Here is an 8,521-nt window from a genome sequence, read left to right on the forward strand (position 1 = left end):
TCGATAAATAAAAATTTACAATTTTGATGATGGTGTAAGACAGTTTTTCTTCCGATCAAAAATACAAAGTTTTGAACTTATCAGATCTAGATATTCTGTTTCTAGTAGCCTGAAAATGTTCGAGTGTCTCATTTCATGGGCCTATAACTCCATATATGAATACACATAAGTTTCGAAACACAAAAAAGCTTGAGAATAAGAAAACAGATACAATGAGACAGAAAGAATAGAAAGAATAAGAGAGAAAGGTGAAGCGTAACACGGCTCGCAAACTTTTTAACCCTGTCACTACAAATTAGAGTAAAAACTATGAAACTGGATAGTGGTAAATAACTTACACAGCAGGAGATTTGCTTCGAAAGATGTCGGTGAATAGTGATATTTCTCAGATGTCTAGTTCTAATATTTTTTATTTTTTCAATTTTGCATATATCACCAACTATGCAATGTTATACTCCGTGTCAATAATCACGGCTGATGACCATAACAAATATTTTTAAGTAGCTCTTCATATTATAAAGTAGTTTTTTTTCTTCTATTTTATTTTTCTTGCTAAAAGATGTAAATTCTTTAAAATTTGGGAAGTGTTATAATAAAATTTATTTTTTAAACTATACACTGAGAAAAAAAATACTATTACTCAATTAACAATTTCTTGGTTCAAAAAATTCGATAACGATCAAATATTCTATTATTATAAATTATTAATTTCTGAAGACAAGAGCATCAATATTTATCTTTGAATGATAAATAAACAAGAGAATAGCTTTATTTACATTAAGTAAAAATTATTTCAATCAATTTAACAAGTTCTTGAGCTAAGAATATATATTCTTGAAAATTTTCAAGAACATAAATTCTTGTATTAAGAAAATTTTTTTAATAAAACTATTTTTTTTTCTCAGTGTAATATATAATTAAAAATTTTTTGTAAATAAACATCTCTACGTTGCAGATGTAATTTTTTTTTTGTAATGAAAAAATAAAATTCATTATCTGAAACTAGTTCTACAATTCTGCGGTTTGAATTTCTTTTGTAAATTTACTAACCGAAAATAAAAGGAATCATATTCACGAGTTTGAATGGACCACAGACAGTTTTAATTTATTAAGAAAATTACACACCCGTAAATTACTATAATTTTGTTCTCATAGCAATCGTATATAAAAATTATTTATAAAGTTTATAAAAAGAAATAAGCGCTACCATACGTTGAAAGCTGAATTTACTTCCCACGAATAGAAAAATTTAAATAAACATTTATGCTTACAAAAAAACATCGAAAAAAATTTTATTAATATTTAATCAAACTTTTTTTATAATTAACGAATTTTTATTTGAAGACAAATTCCATGGCAGTTTTATTAAATAGTAATAAATTTTATAAATATTAAATTTGTCTCTCGAGTGTAAGTATTAAATCTTGAGGGCCTTTATTTCTTCGAATTGGTCCTTTCTCACTTGCAAACTGTAATCGTTCAAGCATTCAAATATCCATGAAAGGTAGCGAAGAGAAGGACAGTTTTAATAATCGGCCGTGTTCGGTAGATGGTCACCAACAATGTGAAGGAGTGGCAAAAAAAGTACAGAAAATATATATTTTTTTAATAATAACAATAATAATGAAAATAAATGTTTTCTTAATTTACGTATTTGTTCACATCGACACAACATTAACGATTTTGAGGAGTAATTTCAGGTGACAATTCACAAACAACATCAGTAGATGCACATTGCATGTGGATGGTATGATGTTGAGTTTGACAAGACAGAGTAGCTGAGGCTATGCTATAGAGAGTAAAAATACAAAAATAATAATATAATATATATAAATAAAATAAGATAAATAAATAAAACAAGAGCCAAAAGCAAGTCGAAACCAACGGACAGCTTCCTTCATCTTCGTAAATGTTTGCGTGAGCCAATTCTTATTACCAAGTAATTTGTTGCACGCAAAGTGACTACTACTAGTATTTTTTTATTGGATGCATATGATACCGCAACCGCCGTCAATTATTAACCATTCTGAATTTATTTTAAAATAAATACATATAGGAAATAGCGGAATCGCACATATTGCGTGATTAGTCACAAATATATATACTGTGCACATATACTATCTACATTTTAGCATATAACACATCTTGGGATGCATGATATTAATTTTGATTCGTATAAACAATATTTATTCATTATATGTTAATTCAGAAGCACGATCCTGTGTTTCGTTGTATAAAATATTATTACTCCTATGGATATATTTGTAACTGACCAGACAAGATTACTTGGATTCTCGCTCTTCACTTTCAATAAGACTCGCATTTATTATTTATTCTTGTACATGTGGAATGTAAAAGATTATTATTTGAATTGGAAATGGCATGAAATGAAATTAGGATAAAGTACTCAATATCTAGTCACGTAAGTAAAATTAGTGTAATTAAATATTTTAAATTTCAATAAGTAAATTAATACAAATACAAGTGGTTATATTGGAGATGTTAATGTTCTTGTACATCAGATTTAAATAATCGATCTACCGTTTTGCGTATGAGAACTCTGAATTACCTCCCGCCATCTATCGGACATTGTGAAAATATTTAGATAATGCTTTTACAAAAATTAAACTGTGACATTTTTTTTATGTACATAAATAGTGTATAATACTAAGAATTTCCGATTTGACAATTGTTGGTTTAAAAAAAATTATCACAGTAAAAAATTTTGCGTCATTGCGTCAAAAAATTTTGTGTTCAAAATTTTTATGTTAAATATTTAACACTTTTTTGAGTTAATTTAACATTTTTCTGTGTTAATTTAACACAATAAATGTTAAATTTACACAAAAAAGTGTTAAATATTTAACACAAAAATTTTTAACATAAAATTTTTTAACGCAATGACGCAAAATTTTTTACTGTGTATGAATTGACAAATATTGCTTATGATCAGTAAATATTGGAATTAATTATTTAATTGTAAATGATAAGAAAAAAAAAACTGTTAGATATATAACGTTGTTATTGGGAATAATTCTTCTAGCGTAAATTTACAACAGTTATTGGTAGTAAAATGAAAATCAGCATTTATTATTATCAACAGTTAATTAATAAAGGCGGCATGATTCAAGCTCACCACGAAATCAGCAGGAGACATTGATAATCTTTGAAGCCTCTGACAAGCGTAAGATGGTAGTGCGGAGCGTAAAAGAAACCGTGTTCGGAGCCGTGAGGAAGGGCGAGAATAATGACGGTATACAAGAAAGACTCGCGGTAAATACTTGCAAAGTCATAGTAACCCATTATCTTAACCGCACGTAGGTTTATTAAGAACACAGCGGGGGTGGTCCATCTCATTCATATCATCGATACTCGAACAGAACTGAAATCTCTGCCAAAATAAAATATAAAATAATTGACTCTAAAAAAATTGAACTGAATCAGTCAGACCCGTTAATCCTTTAACGATCATCGCCGATATTTTTTTGATTTATTTTTTTTTCTCACTTTCTTATCAACAAAATTTACGTCCTTTTTTTTTAATCAAATAAATCACGCGATTTATTTTTAAATTATGCATTATCACTTTAATTTAAGAAATGTCCCGTTATTAATGATCGATAAACGACATGTGAAGTGTAAATTCAATAATGATTCGGAAATTTCGAATTAATAATTAATCATAGGGATCGAGATGAGTTAAAGAAAATAATTAGGATGTTGTATGATAATGATTGGGTCCGACTCCGGAAATAAGTGTTTCCTGGACGTTTAGGTTGTTGACGGAATCGACATGTAATGCTTGTAGCGTTTATCGATACTTCCGCCGGTACTTTTCCTTAAAAAAATGTATATAATTTACTCATTAATTTATTTTTATTAAAAAATTATTGACATTTTTTTTTTATTTAACCGATACGTGAGAACGGTCGTATTTTGATTGAAAAATACTTTAAAGGAAATATTGTACAGCATTAGTAAAAATTCGATAAAAAAATTAAATATTAAAAAAATAATGAAGTATTGAAGAAATTTTAATTCATTGGATATAGAATATACATTATTTGACCTTTCATCAATGAATCTTTTTTAATTAAAATTAAAGTTGTTTTTTTAACCAAAATGAAGCTGGTTTTTCGGGAGAAAATTTTTTGAGAGTAAATTGGGTGCTTCTTTTTGATTTCGTACGAAAAAGAGGACTGATATTGTTTCTTCGTTTTCTCGTGCATTTCGCACATGAAAATTCAGAAGCTCAACTAGTGTCGGTGACTGAAATGTTTATAATTTTATGATTGTCTGTTCAAAAATGTATTTCTCTGCATTATTATTTTATTGCAATTATAAAAAATATTGCTGTAAAAAAATTATTTAAATTTTCATGATTGAAAAAAAATTCCTCTGTCATAGGGAGTGAAGAGTTATTTCCATCACTAAATGACAATTATAAGTAAATATAAATTTACTTGATAAAAAATCATTTATTTCATATTATTTGTTCTGAAAATTCGTTTCCTACTGAGAGATAGAAAAATATCTGTCTAAAAAAAAATTTCTTGGTTCAAGAATTTATTAATATAAAAATTTTGAGTTTATTAATTTTTTGTCAAAAGAATATTTATCAGCTTTTAATATCGCAAATATTTTGCTATTGTAATAGATAATAAACGTACGAATATAAATAATGCTGTGAAGCGGGAAAAAATAGGAGTTACGGTAATTATTACGTGAAGCGTTCCACATTCATGTAACAGGATATAGGTAGGAAAGGATTGAGAAAGGAATGTGGAGAGGATCATCTTAATGTGAGTTTATAGAATATACGAGAAAAATTATTAGATAGCTCGGACTGGGATTCGAACCCAGAACCTTCCGAAGACATGTCGGCTACTCTACCATTTGAGCTATCCGGTCTAGACTAAATTTCCCTTCGCTTATTCTATATACATTAAGCCACACCGTCCATCTTACGGTAAGCATTTTTACAAATATAAATAATGCTGTGAAGCGGGAAAGAATAGGAGTTACGGTAATTATTACGTGAATAGCTTCAAGAAAATTGTGTTTATAAAATTAATAGATAAAAATTTGTAAAATGGAAAGTTTCATGGGATAATGAATAATGAAAAATACTTACCATAAAACATAGTATTAATATTATAATTACTCCCATAAATATTTAATTAATTATCATTCTCAATTTTTAATTAATACACACAAACTTTCTCCATATACACAGATACACTAATTGAATTGAGCATCTGCGAAATGAAGCGGATTAATTAATTAAACTGGACTTTTGAATACCCGAGTACAAATATAGATACGGTAGGTAACGGAAAGGAAAGAAAATAAAAGGATAAATGGTGTAAACTATTGATAGAATTATTGATAAATATTTAATATAATATAAATGAATCGTAAATATTGGAATGGTGATCACTTCATAAGAGGTCGCTTAGTTGATCATGCATGTACCCGTCACTCCTATAAACATGCTAATGGCGGTTCGTGATAATAAGTTAGTGGTTCGATAGCTTTTTCCTTTGTAGAGAATTAAGGTGGCGTGTGAATATACATACAAGCCACTCTGAAAAGAAGGAATACATATACAAAAGAAAGATAAAATGAAATACAAATAAAAGGAAAAATAAAAAATAACAACAAAAAGTTTGTCGGAGGAGTGAGTAAGAAAGAGTAGGGCTGGATTGAGCGTGTTTTACACATCGTTGCATCCAAGGAAGGTAAGAGAAGAAACGCGACAAGTGAGAAGAACGTACCGTATAAACTGAGACTGAGAGGTGAGAAGAAAAAGGGTGCGAGGACGAAGGCATGCGGAGAAGCAAAAGAGACGGGTTAGTAGCTCTTGTAACGTTATCGACCCTGTCGCTGTACATCACTTCGACGCCATTCTAGTCGAACTGTTTCCACCAGCCAACTCAGTGCACCATATAAAAGCTGCTCAAACACTATTATTTCACACGAAATCAATTCTCGCTTCTTATGTCTCTATATCTGTATCCACGAGGTAGTTGTCCCCATTAGTGACCATGTTCTTTTCACTAATCATCATTTTTTTATTTTTTATTTCTTTATTATTCTTTAACTAATTTTATTAATCATTCCTATTTTAAGTAAACACATCATAATTTTAGGTTTTTAATTCTACGGATTCTCTAATATTTTTAAAAAATTAATGAATTTTTTTACTATAAATCACTACCTTTAGAGTATTCTGCATACTTAAATGAGATTGTAATTTACTTTCAAAAAATATAAAATTATTTTTATTATTGCTAAAGTGACAGTATTCTAATATGTGAAAAGACAGAAATAAAGTAACAAAAAAAACAAAATTTATAGATATTGTGTCACCAAAAATTGATTTACTGAGAAAAATAATTAAAAAATATTGCCGTAAATCAATTAATTGGTTTATACTCTGAAAAAATAAATTTATAACTGTATTTGTACTACTGGTAATTTTCCAATATTTTATACAAAAATTGACTGTTTACAAAAGAGTTTAATATTTTACCATCGTAATTTCATCAAAAAATTGTTGTATTGAATTTATTTAGAATGAATGCTCCAAAAAATTGAAAGAATAAAAATATTATTTTTGTATTCATTTTTAAGTTTTTAATTTGAGCTATAGCTTAGATGCATGGAGATAATTATAAATAAATTCGACTTTTTTTTTAAATTTTACACATGTAAAAAGGAACTCTTCCGCTCAAAGTTGATGATAAAAATTACTTTTAAGCAATTTTCAAAAGTGTTAAGTATGCAAGCTGTAACCTGTCACGTACTAAATGAGTTTATTACTTGAGTTCTATTGATCATTAATTCTGTGACAATTAATTAAATACGATTAAATATACTGAACACAGAAAGATTTTTAATTCTTGAATGCGGAATTGAAAAAAATTGCCGCGGTTTATTTAACTATCAACTAACATATATATTTTGTATTTAGAAAAAACTCAAATAACAACAAAAAAGTTTTTTTTTTTTCATTAAAGATAATTTTGATTACTGTTTTTCAGATCAACTGTTTTTTTTCTTTCAAATGCCGTAATATAGAATTTTGGAATGAAATTTTTTTTTAAACTATTAAAAAATTTAAGGAAGTCCTTTCGCTCCAGTTGAGTCATAACAACTGTAGTAGTAAACTTTCAATAAATTAAAATACAAAACCCATAAAAATTCCTAAAATTAAAAAATAAATAGTATATGAGGCATTAATCGTTGAAATTTTGAAAATTAAAAAAAAAATAGTTAAATACAAAAATTAATTTGACTGTTGTAAATCCGCTGTTAGTAACCTGTCCGTGATTTGGCAACGCTTTATTTCGGTTGTTTACATTTTTATTTGCACAATATAACTTTAACCGTGTTTAACTTTTTGCAGTCAGTGTAAATAAATAAATTAATTAAAAATGTTTAGTCACAAAACCATAATATTCTAATGTCTCACGCAGGAATGCTAGTATTTTTTAATTATTGTTTTATTTTTCAATTATGAATTATGAAAATTTGTTAACAATAAATTAACTAATAAGTATGCATGGAAAACATAAGCGCGTTAAAGTTTAGTTTGAATTTATTGAATGGTCTGAAGCTCGCGCGTTACGCAACGTTGCCAAATCTTTTGACTCCATTTTATTGTAGGTAACTTGAGAATTTTTTGTGATTTTTAAATATTAATTTCTCAATAAATATCTCGGTAACTGATATATTTTATTGCAAAAAAAGAAACCTGAATATTTCGAAAATCTGATTTTTAGTTTTTTTTTCTTCATCTAATCCATGACTGATAGTATAATTCGAGAAATACTGCAAACGTCTGATTTTCTCGTAAGACTCTGAACAAATACTAACATTTAAAAATTTTATTTTTTCAAAAATTTGTCCGGTAAAGTATAATTTAAACCTCACTATAAGATAAATAAGGACCTTAACTATTAGAAAAAAATTAAATTTACTCATAATCTAATATTTTTTATTTTACATTGGCGGCGAAAGGACCTCCTTAAAAAATTAGAAATTTTTTGAATCAGTAAAAAGATAAAATGTTGTTAAAAAAATTTATAATTTACAAGTTTCAATATTCTTAAACTGAAAGAAAATTTTTTAATGATATTATTAAATAAAAGTGAACAAAAAAAACTAATTTTTTCACCTTTTTAATTTTTTTACAGTAGAAATGTTTGAATTAAAAAGAAATTAATTTTACAAATTATTTCTTTTAATTACATTGAATGAAAAAATGCAAATTAAAATAAGTAATTGATGCTATAAGTTCCTAAAACAATTCAAAATCACAAGCTAATAATTTTATCAGTAACTGAAGAAAATAAAATAAATATCAATCTTTTTTTAAAACAAAACTTTAAAGCAAAAATAAAAGGTTGATGTTTAATGAAAGTCATCTAAAAGCGTAATTTATTTTATTTGAAATTTATCAGAAACAAAGTGCGTAAAATGAAACTAAAGATCGCCATAAAATTAAGGCAATTTG

Source organism: Cotesia glomerata, linkage group LG3 (genome assembly GCF_020080835.1).
Source record: "Cotesia glomerata isolate CgM1 linkage group LG3, MPM_Cglom_v2.3, whole genome shotgun sequence".
In the NCBI taxonomy this organism is placed as follows: domain Eukaryota; kingdom Metazoa; phylum Arthropoda; class Insecta; order Hymenoptera; family Braconidae; genus Cotesia; species Cotesia glomerata.